Below are 16,517 nucleotides of genomic sequence, written 5' to 3'. Positions count from 1 at the left end.
GCGACGCTGTGTTCCAAGACGCAAGCCAATGATTTCTGTAAAGAACAGAAAGCGTCGTCTGAACTTCGTCAGACGCAATTAAGATTATAAATGATCGAAAGTGATTTTAGCGACGAAAGCAAGTTCAGTGGGCTAGGCAGTGGTGGTAGGCAGTACGTCTGTCGAATGAAAGACGAAGAATTTAATCCTAAGTGCACAGTTTCAACGCTGCAAGGTGGTGGAGGTTCAGTTTTGATGTGGGGCGTTATTACTGCCAATGGTCCAGGGCCTATAGGTCGCTTGCAAGGTCGAATTAATTCGACGAAGTATATTAATATGTCGACTAAGCATTTTCTGCCTTACTTTGGCCGGAATTTGGATGATAATCCCTTCTTCATGCAAGATAATGCTCCCATTCACACAGCTGTCAAGAGACTCACGGAAGAGCATGATATTCTGTGTGGGATTAGGCTTCGTAATCTTCAGACCTATCGAAATCGTATGCTCCTGTTGTATATGTGTTGCATTAATGTTCTTTCCAGTCAGGTGTCACAAAAAATTTTATGTAGTCTGAAAATGTACGACTTACGTTACCCTCTTATATATCCTCATCCCATCAATATTATCTGGGCATATATCAGGGAAAAAGGTGGAGAGTAAAAGAAGAAAATAAAAAAAGACACAAAGGGAAAAAGAAGAAAAGTAAAAAAGGAAGAAACAAAGAAGGAAAAAAGAAAGAGTGAAAAGTGAAATCATAAATGATATATTGATAGCGATTCTAAGGCATGTTTTCACATTCCTATTCGTCCCTATCCATAACTGTACAGCAATTATAATTATAAAATATCCAAATGTATATAATTATTTTATCTCCATGCTTAGATAAAATCATCAACTAAAATTATGATAATGATAATTGTAAATAGAAGGTCATGGGGGATAAACATATTAATGGCTGTGATATTTATGATAACTGATAATGATAATTTTTCAAAAGAATTATATTGTTCAATAATTTTTACAATAGTGAAAAAGAAAGTGTTTAAAGTAAAATTCAAGAATCAAAATGTAAAGGCTACTCGATTTAAGAAAAATAGAAGACCAGCTGTAAACAGCAAAGGATAAAATAGAAGATAGCCGTAAAAGCCAGAAAAATAATATTTTATAACTGATCTGAAGATATCCACGTATACATATATACGTATGATTGTTGAGCTGGATTAAATCCGACGATATGAAATAGAATGGAGATGGAAGGGCCTGAATACTCGACGTTTCGCCCGATTTATGCGGGCTTTTTCAAGAAGGATGGTCACTGAGGAGGGGGGCAGAGGATTTGGCATATATATAATGATGGGGAGACCAGCGTGTTTTCCTTATGTAAATGAGATATCTATATACATATCTACATTTTATGATTAGAGAAAATAATTAATTAGGGTAAACTAGTGTAGTAGATTACGTCTAAAAATAAAAAGTAAATAAATTGATAAAATGAGACGAGAAAATTAATTGGGCTAAAATATCGTAGAGATTTAAAAGATGGCGTCTGGAAATATAACCGTGATAGATTAAGTAAATAAAATGAAACGAGATTACGAAGGGAGTTTTTAAAAATTAGAGATAATTGAATTGGGATAAAATAGTATAGTACCTTGAAAGATGGCGTCTAAAAATAAGAATAGAAAGTGATAAAATGGCGTCTAAAAATAAGAACAGAAAGTGATATTATGACGTCTAAAAATAAGAACAGAAAGTGATAAAATGGCGTCTAAAAATAGACAGTGATAAAATAAAATACAGTAAATAAGTAAAATAAAAATAATAAATGAAGTGCAATTACGAATGGATTTTTTTCAAGGTACTACGTTTCTATTACACATATACGTATATGTATACACACACAGACACAGATACAGATAAACACACACACACACACACACACACACACACATATATATATATATATATATATATATATTCAAGGGGTGTGCAATAAGTAATGCCCCTGACCCACTTCTAGTTGTCTGATCTAGTTGAAATTTTGCATGTACAATGATTTATATCTCTACGGCACATTACAGTTCTGAACTAATTGTGGTTTCTGTTTTACAGGTGTTCGAAATGAGTCAGGTGTTAAATGGAACCTGTTGAATGTCGAGCAGTGATCCGGTTTTTGTATTTGAAAGGACGCACACCACAGGTGACTTTTGATGAAATGAAAGAAACTTATGGTGATAATGCCCCATCATTATGACCTTATAAAACGCTGGCATCGTGAATTCAAACATGGCCAGAAGTCTGTGGAAACAGCTCCCAGAACTGGTCGCCCCCCCCTTCTGCCATTGATTAGGCATCTGTCCGTCAAGTTGAGGCTGCCATTTTGGCCATTACTTATTACACGCCCCTCGTAATGAAACTTTAATAAGATAGTGCTCTATAGCATGCAACATATAGAGCAGTATCATGGTATACGTTTTTATTTATTCAAACATTATTGGCTACATATGTGCATACAGGTTGCAACTCACACTTTATTCCCAGCCCAATTTCTTCTGGCAACAATAAATACATTTGAAAGGCAAATATATTCAATTATCGCAGAGTTAGGAGTGAAGGATAGAGGGAGGGGTGAAGAAGAAGTATAAATTCGTAAAGGTGTCAAGGCATGTACAATATAATTATGTTTATGCAGATCCACGCGTATATGCATGTGCAGAGAATGGTTTGACAGTGAAATTGAAAAAACAAACAATGTAAATACATGTATAAATAAAATAAGTATATTAAATTAACTTACCAGCGCCACTATTTTATTTTTGATTTCTAGACAAAACTTTACATATAGGGAATTTGGATCTGTGAACCAAAATCGATTCGATTTTTAACCGGTAAAAATAGCTGCTAAGGGGAGAAAATTGAAAAAGAACATGTGAACTAAGTAGAAGTAAGTTGACTAAAATTGTTACTTCTCCACATGTGCAAATATACGTTTATACGTTCGAGTCGTTTAAAGTACAACGGTTCTTATTTACCAATTGACAGCTCAACCGGTAACGGCTAAGGCTTGAGCGCTAAATGTTTTGGTTTCGATTCTAGCTGAGGGTATCCAAGACATTTGTTTTTAACTTTTGAAATTATCACTATATATTGGTCACAATATAATATTTAATAGAAAATTGACTCTCTCATACGAACTCTCCATAAATTAAAATATCATATTAAAGCTTCTTTTACGACCGAGGAACGCCGGGCATTCTATTAGTACACCTACATACACACACACAGAGAGACACAAACACATACATATGTATATGTGTGTGCGAGTGTACATATATATATAAAGAGAGAGAGAGAGAGAGAGAGAGAAAGAGAGAGAGAGAAAAAAAAATAAAAAGGAACAAACCGAGTTATATGTTCATCAACGTTTCGTCATTATTTCGAGACTTCAACGTTTCGTCTAATTTGGATGAATTCTCGAAATAAAGACGAAACGTTGATGAACATATAACTCGGTTTGTTCTTTTTTTCTCTCTATTTCGTCAGAATACTATTTCCATTATTCTCATCATATATATATATATATATATATATATATATATAGATAGATAGATAGATAGATAGATAGATAGATAGATAGATAGATAATGTGTGTGTGCGTGCGCGTGTGTTTGCGGTTTAATGCCGACAGATACAGTTTTGCATTTCATTATTATGTGTGTGTGTGTGTGCGCGCGCGCTTCTGAGCGAATGGTGGTGAGAGAGACAGAGATAGAAGGAGGGTGAGAGAGGGGGAGGAGGAGAGGGGCAGACTTTTCAAATAGTAGGGTGTAGAAGAGAAGAAAAAAAGAGGGATGTTGGTAGAGGTGATAGGTAACTGTCACAAATATGATTTCCTGCTATAATTTTTACTTGGTTTTTTTCTTTTTACACACAGACACAAGATAATCGAACGTCGCGTAAGTATTCGCTGTTATTTGTGTTTGCTTATCTATCGAATGTGTACCTCGTTCCGATAGGAAATGCTCACTTGTGTTTTTAGTTTCAGCGCTTTTCATTTCATTCCGTTAAAAAAAAATGCATTTAATTTTATCAGCTGCATTTGTGAGCGCACCTAATACAAATCTGGCTGTTGTGGTTTCTTTTTTTTTTATTTTTTGTTGGGATCATTCTTATTTCAATAATTTAAGCTAATTTGCTATTCAAATACTTAACTTTATTATTATGTTTAAAAAAAAACTATGAGACCAAATTTTTAATTCGTAAAATTAATTTGCTTTAATCGATATTTTTCTGTTAATATGAGTTATATATCGTTTGATGTTAATTAAAATGTTTATTGTATTATTTCGAAAAATGTGTTTGCATTATGAGATATGCGATTGTTTATCACAAAAATGGCAAAATTTGTAGAGTATTTGAAGATTAAATTATAAATATTTCAAAGTTTGAAGATTATTTGTAACTATTAATCTGGTGTCTCCAACTACGACACGCGCCACGCGGGTATGACTCGACCCGCCATAGTCTTAAATCCGGTTCGCGGCGCTCTTATGGAAAACATAATAATATTTTAAAATTATAGAAAATTTCGGGAAATTCGCCGTGGTTTTTCGTTTTGTTCGGAAAATGATTAAAAGAATGGAATTTTAGAGAACCACTTTCACTGAAACGCAAAACTAATAAGCAAAACAGTAAAAACACGTCCCGGGTCATTTTTTAAAGTATTTTGGCCCGCGTAGTTCTGTAACGTTCGGGCCAAGATCAAAGTGTAGTATCTGTTCTTCAGTTGCTGCATTTCGTTTTCTTGTTCTCTGTCAGTGGAGGAGAAATCCTTCACGACTGAGACAATTTTAAAATTGTGTTCCTTTTTTTCCACGTTAAAAAAATGACCCTGGCATCTAACTCTGTCCCATTGTAAATAGGAGTTCTGTAAAGTTATCAATACGTCCTACCCCGTTCGAAAACTTCGGGGACCCCTGTTGTAGATGATTACAGACGAAGGTCATTCCAAAAATAAGGCCTCCTATTTTGCAACTCTAAAAACGAACAACTCCTAATGTTCCCTGGAGTCTGAGTGACAACAATCTTCCCAGATTTCCAGTAATCTTTACCTCTTTCGATAGCCTTTGAAAAAAAAAAATAATTGCGTGATCGCAACAGCCGCTTACCACTGATTTCTCGTTGGCAGCAACCATTGATCTTTACTGGAATTTGGGTGGCAATAAGCCTCCCCAAGATCCCAGTCCTTTTTTTTTTCAACTTTTCAAAACTAAAATGTTGAAAACTATGTAGACAGAAGTAGTATCATAAAAACGAGCGACCTTTCGTGTTCTAGTAATTATTTTCTACATATTCACCACTATCCTCGATGCACTTTTACAAACTTCCTTTGCTGCTACAATCGTAAAAGGCCAGACTACACTTTCTCACTCACGTCTCTATCGACACTCTAAAATGGACGAATCCATCTCCTAACTGTGATGAAATCCACTAGATCGACTTCGTAAACGTTTAACTGGTGAATATTGATCGGTTCAATTTTTCTACATGAAGGAATTCAATGACGTCTCTTCTCCCGAACGTCCACGATACGGGTTGTTTACTCAGTCACACATCGCCAATATTTGCAACAGCATGATGAAACTTTCAGGTCATGAGTGCATATGTTCAGTTATTATTAAAATGCAATTTGCATTTGTCTCTGATCGATTAAGGCAGAATAAAATACGAGGTATTAATTTTGGGACACTATTCGAAATTTAATTCTCTGAGAGCTTAATTTTTATTGAAGACTTGCGTGGTGGGGAGGCTATGCCCGGTCATAACACGCTTAAATATATTTCAATTAATGCAAGTTTCATATTTATTAATACAGAGTGGGTTATTATTGAATATAACATTGTACCTAATACATAGCATCGATTTCAGATTGTCTTAAAAATATTTTTTTTTACACGGTGGTCACCAATTATCAAGGCCCGGAAGCCACTCAGGGATAAGGGTTATTGCAAGTACAGTACGTTAGTGTGGAGATTTAATGAAGTGTTTACTTAAGGGGGGGTTCGTCAGGAATTTGTTTACGTTGGACTTGAAGACATCCAGGGTGTAGTCAGGTGGGAAGCAGGCAGACGGAACAGAGTTCCACAGGCGTGCAGTTCTAAGAAAGAAGCTTTCTTCATGGGGGGGGGCTAGTTTGCTGCATTCACATATCATGTGGTTTATTATTTCGTCTTTTTGTTCGAAGAGTCTGCATTTGCTATTTTTTGTGTTTTGTCGATCCTTGTTTTCATGTAGTTGGTTCTTATTGCGTTATCTTGTGCGGCTGTTATTAGCGATTTAGTTTCTCTGTTTAGGTTTCCTTTTTATAGCCATGTCCAAGTTTTTTCGTTAGTTTTATATTTTGTCATTCTTATAAACCGGCCGTGCAGCTGTTTTCTTCCCGTTTTTTTTTCTCGTTTAATTCCTTGCTTCCTTTGTTTCTATCCCCTTCGGTTTTATCAGTGCCTCTTGCTGTGGTACTTATTCAGTCAGTGTTCCGCATGATGTATTTTTTCAAATTCTTTTGTGTGTGTGTGTGTGTGTGTGTGTGTGTGTGTGTGTGTGTGTGTGTGTGTGTGTGTGTGTGTCTCATTTGCAGTCTTCTATACAAACCAATCATCTTCCCCCGTCTTTCCGTTTCACATAGAGTCGGCCAGCATCATCTTTTGGATATAGTGCATTTTTCATGGTTGTGACTTCCCTGGTCTTTTGGTTGAGATGCCACGGTTCTTCTTTGGTCCAACCTATTTGAAAAATCTAAAGTATCTTACTAGTGACACTGCCCTTGAGTTTATATCCTTTTGTTATGTTTCTACTATGTATATGTAGTTTCGTTTCGAAGTGGGTTCTTGTTCTTCTACAGTATACATTTCAAATTTTCTGCTGCTTTGATGAGGTCTGCTTCCAGAACTCCCAAATAAGTGTAGCTATTATGTTCATCTAGTGCCCTCATCTCTACTTGGTTGAATAGTTCCATGCCTTTTGTTGCCTCCAGTTTTTCCTTTCTTATATTAACAGTGAAACTTTTCCATACCGAATTCCATACGGATATACTGATTGAAAATTCTGCTTGTGTTTATGAGCGTCTTTAGTGCATTCGTAGTTTTTTGCAAACAGTTTCAAGTCGTTCAGTGTCTGGTCGTACATTATATAGTTCATTCTTTCATCTGTATTAGTGAACTCTTCTCTGGATTAACACTTTCTTAATATACTAGCCTGAGTGGCCGGCTTTGCCCGGGTGTTTGGAGGTTTGTTGGGGAAAAAAAGTGGTAGTAGGCAGAAAGGTTCGAACCCGTACCGCGAAGGAGAAAAAGAACAGGAACAAAAGAGGATAGCGAATTCAATGAGTTGGGAATTAACTTTTGCCCGGGTGGAGGATATTTGCACAAGGATAAAATAATTAAAAAAAAAAAAAAAAGTAGTGAGAGAGGGGGGATCGAACTCGAAAACGTAGGGTTATCAGTCTTTCTCGCTAACCATTAGGCCAAAAAGGATAGTGAATTCAATGAGTTGGTAATTAACTTAAGAATTATGAGAATCGCTACGCATGCGCAGAAATCAACGTTGTTTTTAAACATGGCCGGGAGGCAGTTAAGCTTCCCGCTTTTTGTCGTGATATTTATTTGCTTCTCCACACCTGTCAGTTCAAGTCTTCGTGTTATTATTACATATTTAATATAATTGATGATCTTGCCTGGTATTTTGTACATTCTCAGGCATTCTATTATCCATGCTTGAGGGATCCTATCGTACGCTTTCTTGTAGTCAATTCATGCCTGTAATCAGAGTTTTTTTCTGTCTGTTTCGATTTACTCAAAACCGCACACACCTCGTCTTCTCATGTATTGTTCTCTTCTTCCTCTTCTACTTCTTGCTCTTTTTCTTCTTTTTTCTTCTCGGTGGTCAGAAGCGTCGTCTTTGTCTTGACTACGTTTTTCCTTCTCCCTTCTTGCTCACAGTGACCCGTTTTTATGCTAAGCTGAACTCTCGTGTGTGCGAGAGAACACGAGATTTTGCGTGATTACTTGGCAATATTAACCGGCCGCCGCCATCTTGCCATTTTTCTTTGGACGTGCCCGCTTTGCAGAGTGCACACCTCGAGCGTTTGTCAGGTAAGCCCGTCTGTTCGCAATTTATTACACACTCCCCCCTGATCTCATTATCACAGAAAGAGCAGGAAGGCGGTGGCCTTTTTCTTCGAGTGCTTCTTCGGATAGGGGGATTCGGGGCTTCATCATCGTCTGCGCTGTCTTCCGTGACACGAAGGTCGGCGAACCTAAAGCTGAGCATCGCAGTATCACTGTCCGGGTCTTCATCATCAGCAGGAGGGTCAGTACTTTGAAGGCTACCACTCTCAGTGTCGCTGTGCGTTGAAGCCGTCATGAACCAGAATGATGGGTCGCTGGTCACGGATTCAATTTCACTATCTTCGTCAAGCGGCAGCTGCGTTTGGAATACTGATCTTAAGTCTGTAATATGACGAGGTACTCCATCAACTCGCACCGCCTGCGGGCTGATTCTGTAGCGAGTCGTGCACTGGCCTCGGGGTTTTTTAACCCAGACGACATCTCCTTCTTTTATGTTCTTTTGTGGTGGCTCCGGTTCGGGTAGTGAGCTGCTCTCCAAACCTCTCACCCTGACACGGTATGTATGTAGCGCGTTGGCTGGCGCGGTGGAGGGTGAAACATCGTCCTTAGGGGTGACGTTGTACCAATAGACTGCTTCAGGTATCGTACACCCCTTCCGCGCTGCGATTGTCTTAACAGTTCTGTGATTGCGCTCAATAATCCCGTTTCCACTGGGAACATGGGCACACCGAAAACGCAGATGGACACCCCAGCCATCTGCAAACTGTTCAAACGGCTCACTAACAAAAGAGGAGCCATTGTCGGTGAGTATCTCAGAAGGAGGGCCACGCTCGAGGAACACACCTTCCAACTCATGGATAATGGCAGCCGCGTCCTGCCGGCAAAGGGGCCGCCACAATGAAAACCTAGATCGTTCACAGTCGATAAGCCTCAAAAAATGCCTCCCGTTGTAGTGCGTTATGTCCATCGCAATCCTATCCCAATTACGCTTCACACTGAGTATTCCCTTCTTCCACCGGACAGGTGCTGGGTCGATCGAGCGGCAGGTGTTGCAGCTTCCCACAACAGATTTCACAGCCCTCCGAGACACAGAGAGGTCAACCAATCTGGCGAAGTAAAGCGTTCGGTTTACACCGGGGTGCCCGCTTTTGCAATGGACATCATTAATATGCTCCGGGCTGAGTCTATGTCCCACTGCAGCGCAATTTACAGGTGCTGACTCGTTCACTTCTTTTGGCAGGTCTAGCCAACGGCGTGGCACTCTGGTCAGACGATTCGCCTGATTCAAACAGGACTGCACCAGTGTCACATCTATGACCAAGTCGTATTCCTTAGTGGTTTCGGTTAGGGTAGCAAGCCGCCTCCGGATCAACATTTCGGCCGACGCCTTCGTTGTCAGACGTGCTTTTCCGTTCAAGGCATTGGTCATCCACCGATGCACACACGTGGAATCCGTGATGATGTGAAGGATTCTAGCCTGCCACTGAAGCGCTAGATTGACTCCTTTCAGTGTAGCATCGAGTTCAGCTAGGTTTATATGCTTGGCGTCATTCTCCGGCCGAAGCCAGCAGGCATCTTCTATTATCCTTCCGTCGACCGCCAGAGCAACGCCAAGGGCAAATGAGCTGGCGTCTACCCAAACTGCAAATTCACTCCCATCGACGCACCAGCTCCCCCGTACAGGGTCATCATTGGTCACTCTGGCCACAAATTCCACCAGCATGCTTCGCAGGGAAGGATCATGCACCTCATCGTCCCATCCAGTTGACATAGAAATTGCCCGTCGCTTTATGGCCGCTACAGCCACTCGGAGCAACCCACACACAGGGAAGTGACCCACCAATTTTCCGCAAATGGAAAACGTGCTCCGACGTGTGATGGTAGATGGGATTTCCGGGATTTCACCACTCTTTCCCCATTGAAGGCCATCTGCACTTCCGCTCACCTGCAGTCCGAGCACTTTCGCCCCGTCCTGTAGCCGCTCCGGCTCCTTGCACGACAATCCGAAGCGCTCGAAGTGTTCTTTGACCGCCTGGGCAGACAGGAGGCTCTCATTGACAAAAATGTCGTCTATATACGACGATGTCGCATGTTGCACCGCTTCATCTTGACGCCGGATCGCCTGCATGATTGCTGTCATGATGTTAGGGGCTACATTCAGGCCGAATCCTAGCCTGGTCAAGCAATAGTGAGTTCCTTTGATCACCACCGTCTGGAACGGCCACAGCGATTTCTCAACACGTATTTGCAAGTACGCTCTTCGCAAGTCCAGTATGGCTGCTTCCGCACCCTGCCGCCGCCACTCCCGTAGTTTATGAACACAGACATCAGCCCCCGCAGTGTGTGGGTCAACGTATTCATTAAGTTCCCGGTAATCAAGAACAGGTCGAACTTTCTGCTTGTTCTCTTGTCTGACAGCCATCAGGGGAATTAGCCCCCGCGGGGGCCCGAGCTCATCCTCTGGGTATGGAACTAACCAGCCATTATCCAGCCACACTTGAAGTTCTGTCTCGTACTGCCCCCTAAGCCACGCAGGAGGGGGATACTCTGTAAGTCGATTCTGCAATGACACTGGTGGCTGGTCGCCTGCCCATTTCCAGGACGCTGTCCAAGTGTTTGTGCCCTTATCGTATTCTGCATGGAAGTCGGTCTCATCGAGAGTGATTGCTGCACACATTTGTTTGTTTGGTCGAGAGAAGCTCACATCACCGGCGCCGTTCACAGTAATTCCGCCTAGCTGTGTGATAGCGTCCATTCCAAGGAGAAGGTCATATCCGAGCAGCTCCCCATCGACCACTAACACCGTCACAGCAACCGGAGAGCCATTGCCAATGCTGATATGAACAACGCTGACCCCACAACACACCAATGAGCCTTGGCCGACAGTAAGTACAGGGATCCTTCGTTTCTTCCATGTGGCGCAATATTCCTTTCGAAGAAGGGTTTGGGTACAGCCGGTGTCAACCAGCGCTGAACGTTCACATCCATCAACTTGAACTGTTACTGCAGGCAGCGCTTTGTTCAATGCCGCGTTGGGGAGGGTGCTAGCGCTGCGGCGTCCTCCCCTTTCCCGTTTCCCGGACAATTCCGCGCTATGTGGCCTGGCTTATTGCATTGGTGACACCGTATTACTTGTCGTGCTCCATAATTAGGGGTGCGCCTTGTACCGCTTTTGCAGTTTCTGGAAAAGTGGTTGGGGCCACCACAGGTATAGCATCGTAGACCCTTCGTTGGCGAGTCCAGAGTGTCAACAGCTGCGGAGACTAGTTCTCGATCGTCTTTCAAGATGTTTCGTGCTCTCGCCAATAACTCCTCCAATCCAATCTCAGTGAGTCTTGACGACGCTCGCAGCAGTCGACTTGCCTCATCCGGAAGTCCCGACAAAAAGGCGCATGCCAATATGCGATCACTTGCACCGCCGAAGGGAGTGGCAAGCTTTTTCAAGTCGGCCATGTAGACATCCACTGTCTCCCCCGGCCCAAGTCGGCGTTCGGAAAACTGCCTCCAGGCGACAAAAGGGTCTGTACCAAATGCCCCGTATAGCGCTTGTGTAATCTGCTCCATGGTCGGATCCTCCCCTAGCTGCTGGTACACGGCATAAGCCCCTTTAGTGAGTCTCAATGGGATAACCATAGCTGGGTCTTTAATCTTACACAACCAGCAAACGCGCTCAGCCTTTTCCAGCCATTCGATCACCGAGGGACCAGTGGGGGAGCCATCGAATTCCGGAATTAATCTGATGTCAAATTTCTCCATACCAAAGCCGGAATAGCTTGTAATCAGAGTTTTTTTTTCTGTCTGTTTCGATTTACTCAAAACCGCACACACCTCGTCTTCTCATGTATCGTTCTCTTCTTCCTCTTCTACTTCTTGCTCTTTTTCTTCTTTTTTCTTCTCAGTCGTAAGAAGCGTCGTCTTTGTCTTGACTACGTTTTTCCTTCTCCCTTCTTGCTCACCGTGACCCGTTTTTATGCTAAGCTGAACTCTCGTGTGTGCGAGAGAACACGAGATTTTGCGTGATTACTTGGCAATATTAATCGGCCGCCGCCATCTTGCCATTTTTCTTTGGACGTGCCCGCTTTGCAGAGTGCACACCTCGAGCGTTTGTCAGGTAAGCCCGTCTGTTCGCAATTTATTACACTATTATTAAAGCTATTTTTTTACCTTTTTGCCTCTTTCAGGATCTTTTGGTTCAGGTACAGTAGGTCATGTGTTCTTTTTTCTTTTTTGGTATATTTTTTGTTCCTCGTAGAGTAGTCGGCGATTACGAAGAAAGTAGTAGATTTTTCCCCTCAATTATGCTGTTAATATTTTCTACATTGTAGGTAAGCATGGTATTTGCCTAAAGTTGCTAAGAACATTTCTTTTTACTTTTTACCTTTTAAGACCAGTGATCCTGTAATTCTGAATACTGAAGTTCCAAATATTCGAGTCTATTTTCATAAAATGTTGTTTACTATTAAGATTAAGCTAATCAAAAGCGGCAGTCATTTGTAAACGTGGATTTAATGATTTTTTAAACTTCTTTTAAATAAGGAATATATTGTATTTTGTTTAGTATAATTAATTTTTCAACGAGCTTGTTCGACTACACAGATAGGCTATATATATATATATATATATATATATATATATATATATATATATATATATATATATATATATATATATATATACAGTGATGATCATATTTATTGGCACGGTAAAATAAAAGTTAAATTTTGTCTAATAAATTCTAAAAAAGGGATTAAATTAAAGAAAATAACAAAGTATATTATGTATTTTTAACTGGCCTTTCCGATGCAGCAATCGGATTTTAGAAAAAATAAATAACAAAGGAACAACAAACATAATTGCAAAAAACCCTTGTTCAAAATTATTGGCACGATTTATTTAATAATCAATTGTATAGCCTTTGGCCTTGATTACCTTCCTCAGTCTCTTTTCATAGTTTACAACCAAGTTGTTGCACTCTTCAGTAGTAATTTTAGCCCACTCTTCCTGACAATAATCCTCCAATTGAATAAGATTCTTAGGCTTCCTTTGCATTACCCTCAATTTTAATGTTCTCCATAAATTTTCAATTGGATTAAGGTCTGGCCTTTGTGATGGCCACTCCAAAACATTAATATGATTGTCCTCAAGCCATTTCTTAGTCAGTTTAGCCGAATGCTTTGGGTCATTATCTTGCATGAACCACCAACGACGACCAAGTGAGAGCTCTTTAGCAAAGTCTTTCAGGTTTTCATCCAATATTTTAACATAATCTTCCTTTTTTATGCTACCTGTGACCTTAACAAGTCGCCCTGGTCCAGAGGCAGCAAAGGATCCCCAAAACATCAAACTGCCTCCACCGTGCTTCACTGTGGGTATGGTGTTCTTAGGCAGGAAAGCTTCGCCAGATTTTCTGTAAATATAAGACACTTTATTATGGCCAAATAACTCTATTTTCGTTTCGTCAGTCCATAGAACACGTTTCCAGAATGCAACATCTTTATCAATATGACGTTTTGCAAAGGCTAGCCTTGCTTTCAGGTGCATAGGCTTCAATAAGGGAGTCTTTCTCGGACGACATGCTTTTAAACCAGCTCTCTTCAAAACTCTACCAACTGTATGTCGAGATACATTCACTCCAGAGGTGCTCTGTTCATCAACAATCTCCCCAACAGAGATCCTTGGGTTTTGTTTTACTTGTCGAACAATTTTCCGTTCATCTCTTGGGGAAAGAATCCTTTTTCTCCCTCTACCCTCTAAACTCATAACGTAGCCTTGCGATTTGAACTTGTTTATTATGGCTCTAACAGTGGATTTGGGAAGGTTTAGCTTCTTTGAAATCTTATCATAGCCCTCCCCATTGGTATGGCATGCTACAACAAGCTTCCTGACGTCTTCGCTGTGTTCCTTAGTTTTAACCATGGCGATTGAAAATTATAATTTAGTCACTTATAATAGTTTAAATAAATCGCTATCTAAAAATTATCTGAAAAAAATTATTCACTGAATTAGCGTTAAACAAGCATAATATGGCTATAAAAAAGTTCAGAAAGCACGTAAACCGGAAATTGATTGATATTATACTGATACTAAAAGAAAAACAAAGCCGTGCCAATAATTTTGAACAAGGGTTTTTTGCAATTATGTCTGTTGTTCCTTTGTTATTTATTTTTTCTAAAATCCGATTGCTGCATCGGAAAGGCCAGTTAAAAATACATAATATACTTTATTATTTTCTTTAATTTAATCCCTTTTTTAGAATTTATTAGACAAAATTTAACTTTTATTTTACCGTGCCAATAAATATGATCATCACTGTATATATATATATATAGTTAGTTAGTTAGTTAGTTATAAAAAATATATGGCGATAAAGCTTTTATAAATTTTTATAACTAATTAGCTCTACCTACGTATTGAGCACTTTTGAAGTAAATACTTAAAGTTTACGCATAAATTTATACTTTCGTGTATTAATTTTATGTGAGTAAATGAAGTAGTTATATATATATATATATATATATATAGAGAGAGAGAGAGAGAGAGACAGACAGACAGACAGACAGAGGTTACAATTTTGTATATTATGATATTCAACATTAATTATACATAAATTTTTTTAAAAAAACGGATTACAGTGTAAAGTAATATATTTCCTTATTCCACGGAGTTTCAAAATTTGGCTCTTATTGTAATTATAATTGTAAATCATAATTCGAAAAATTTTAAACTCCCTATATATAGTAGTAATTTCAAAATAAAGAATGGGTATGACTTCGGTGCCATCAGCTAGAATTGAAACCAAAATATATAGCTGTGCAGCCTTAGTCGTTACTGTTTGAGCTATCGTCAGATTGAAAAAAAAATAATTTTAAAGTGAACCGACTTTTACGTATAAATGTATATAGTTGCGCATGCGTACAAATAGCAAGTTTAGTCGATTTACCCTTGCCACGTTCCTTTATCTTTAACGGCTAAAAAAAATAGAAAAGGGTAGTCCCCAAAAATGCAATCATTTATCTGCCTCCCACCGCTCTTCAGAGATGCACTTTGAAAAAAATGAAGATAGATAGACAGACAGGCAGAGAGACATAGGCAGTTTTATAAATAAATTAGACTTCCATTTTGAAATTTTTAGTCCTGAATATATATATATATATATATATATATATATATATATATATATTTAAAGTGATGGTTGTGTAGTTCCAACGAGAGAAAAAATGTATATTTAAAAGAGTGTAGCCATCAACAATTGTCGGTTTTTTTTAAAGGTTTTCATCATATTTTTATTTTAAAATATTTTTATAACGCGTTTCGAGCTTAGGGTGTGCTCTCTTCAGATATTTTCGTAAAAAGTTTTTCTTTAAAATGGGAGTTTGTAGATATGCCTCCGCTGATATTAAATATGTTTGTCATAGTGATGCGATGCGTGTGTTCAGTGTTTAGACATTCTGTCTCCAACTGTAAGTTGTTCACTGTGACCGGTCAAAGTTAGTTTCAAAGAGTGTTTTTTAGTCCATATGGTGAAGGTTTTTATGGCTTCTTTAGGGTTCTTTTTAAAGACTTTCTTTCCCCATGTATAGCATACACTCACACACAATCACATACGCATACATATATATTCATGTACATGTACACATGCACACGCACACGTACGCAGGCACACACACATACACACACGTACATACATAGAAATATATGTAGGAGCATACATATATACACATATACATACCCACCTACACACCCACACACGTACTCGCATACATCCACCGCTAACAATTATTTTTATTTTTTTATTTTTTATTTTATATATATATATATATATATATATATATACACACTTTTTTTCCCCAACCAAAACACGCATGTATATATGCGCTTAATCATTCAGACATACGTACACGCACCCACACACACACAAGTAAGATGGAGAATAGGTAGAAGATATTTATACACACACATACACGCACATACACACATATATGTACACACATATATGTATGTGCACATACACTCACAAACATCCACATACTATGTAGGCACATACACATACACACACACATGCACACACACAGACATATGCAGGGGCTCACACATACGCGTATATCCATATTCACACGAACACATTTACCCACTCATACATGTGCATACATATGTATATATATATACATACACACACATACATACGGATGTGTATACACTCATCCACCCATATATATATATATATATATGGGCACATGCACTCACAATCACACACACACATACATATTCATACATCCCACCTTATGTATATATTGGTTGAAGTTTCCTTTCCAATCCATGCACATATGCATACATGGATTCGGTCACCCAAACATAAGTGCACGTATACATACAAGCAAGATGTAGCATAGATAACAGATGATATATAAT

General features: G+C 39.2%; 1 protein-coding gene across 1 annotated transcript in view; it reads left to right on the top strand.

Annotated features, from left to right (window-relative positions):
• The first annotated feature begins 3,781 nt into the window (after positions 1–3,781).
• LOC145247288 (organic cation/carnitine transporter 2-like) overlaps positions 3,782–16,517 on the top strand; it is a 109,780-nt gene continuing 97,044 nt past the window's right edge. The window contains exon 1 of the mRNA XM_080108909.1: positions 3,782–3,938. The gene's annotated coding sequence lies outside the window, so the exon portion shown is untranslated. The remainder of the gene's footprint in view (positions 3,939–16,517) is intronic.

The sequence above is a fragment of the Euprymna scolopes genome, chromosome 25 (genome assembly GCF_053919585.1).
Source record: "Euprymna scolopes isolate OS-2025 chromosome 25, ASM5391958v1, whole genome shotgun sequence".
NCBI classification, from domain to species: domain Eukaryota; kingdom Metazoa; phylum Mollusca; class Cephalopoda; order Sepiida; family Sepiolidae; genus Euprymna; species Euprymna scolopes.
This window is presented reverse-complemented; position numbering and strand designations above follow the sequence as displayed.